The sequence below is a fragment of the Echinops telfairi genome, unplaced genomic scaffold (genome assembly GCF_000313985.2).
Source record: "Echinops telfairi isolate 266 unplaced genomic scaffold, ASM31398v2 ScPeMD7_10;HRSCAF=50, whole genome shotgun sequence".
Lineage (NCBI taxonomy): Eukaryota > Metazoa > Chordata > Mammalia > Afrosoricida > Tenrecidae > Echinops > Echinops telfairi.
In genome coordinates, this window is record NW_022103907.1 from 3,253,653 (window position 1) to 3,255,325 (window position 1,673).

The window sequence follows — 1,673 nt, forward strand, 5'->3', positions numbered from 1 at the left end:
GGGAGGGGCGGACAGAGCCCGCGAAGATCCCGCAGGGGTGAGACCACAGGCAGGAGAGAAGACATGTGGTACCTATACATGGAGCAGACAGCTCAGTCCGGACCCTGCCGCCGCCCTGCCACCAGAAAGCCAAGCCTTCATCTCCCTCCGGTTCCTTCCCCACCTCCCTCCCCAGCCCCCCAGCACCAGCTCTGGGTGTGATGTCTGTTGGATGCCCAGGGAGGAGGGAAGGATCAACTGGAGGGGATGGGGGCGGGGCCTAGGCTAAATAAGCACCCACCCTACACCCCGCTTTTTCTCCATCCTGTTTCTCACCCCAGGCTGTGGTGAGGGTCACAGCTCCAAGGAGGCCTATAGGGTGAGCGGCAGCACCCCAGCCTCCTCACCGCCGCCCCCCCCCACCTCCCGTTGCCTGGATGCTCCCCAGCCCTCTTGTAGCCTGCCCCCACCCAAGGACTTCGGTGGACACTTGGGTCCAAAGGCCTCTCCATCGGTGATTCCCCCAGGACTGTTAGTCTCAGAGTCTGCGTGGAGATGTCCAGTGGGGTTGGGGGGCTCTCCTAGACTTGTCCTTCCCTCCCCTTACCAGCCCTTCCCCATCCCTCCATCTTGTCCCAGCAGCCTAACCCTCCTAGTGGACTCTTGTCCTGATCCTGCAGTGGGACTGAGGCAGGGCCAGAAGGGCATCCTTCTGCCTCAGTAAGAAAGTAGAAACACTGGTCTCTGGGGCTGGCTATTGGAAGGAGAGCGGAGGTCTGGAAGCAGCCTCAGCATCAAGGGTGGGTGTCATGAGATACGTGACTGTCCCCAGGGCATCTCCCGGAATGGTACTCTCATCCCTCCCCACCTGTCCCCTTTAAGAACCACCATCTGGAGCCACAGGTTGACAGACCCCTCAGATCATCTCAGCCTCAGAGCAGGGTGCAGCAGCCAAGAGGTGGATTGGAGAGCCCTGCTTGCGGTGAACTGGGCCAGCCATGCTCCCCTCACCCACCCACCCAACGGCCTTCAGCCAGGCCAGGCTGAACCCCAGCTTTGGACTTGTGTATAGGGTTGCATCGAATACCTCAAGGTTAGTGTGACTGCCGAGAAGGCTGAGGCAGGCAGGACCAGGGTGCTCTTTGAGCTGTGACAGGATTGGGTTCTGAGGATCTGACTCCCCCTTGCTCTTGCCTCCCCACCCCACTCCTGTGTTGTCTGCTTGTGCTACGCACACCGATGGCAATAACTTCTTTCTGCTCCTCACTGAATTAGGTCTCCCTCTGGCTGTCCTCCTTGTTTTGGTGGCAAAGAGCCCTTCGTCCTTATGCTCCCCCCTCCCAGTGTCTCCCCCATCCCTTGCTTCTCTGTGGGACGGGGTCTCGCCTTTTCAAATCCCATGTATTGGTGTCTCCCTCTCATCTGCCACCCGCTCTCATCTGTCCCAGTGGTGCCGTGTGATGGGAATGTGCTTGTAAACTGCATAACAAACTCACTTTGTGTATATGTATGTTTAGAGGAGTGGTTCGTGGTGTTTTTTTTTTCCCCCTTTATTTTTCTTTGCTGGTCCCTAGACCACTTTGTACGACCACGTGGAGTCTGAGCAGGCCAGGGGCTGACCGCTAACGTCAGGACCCTCAGCGGGTTCTCCTGTTGGGGCCACTCAGCTGCTCTTGGACAAGTGGCTGAGCTCC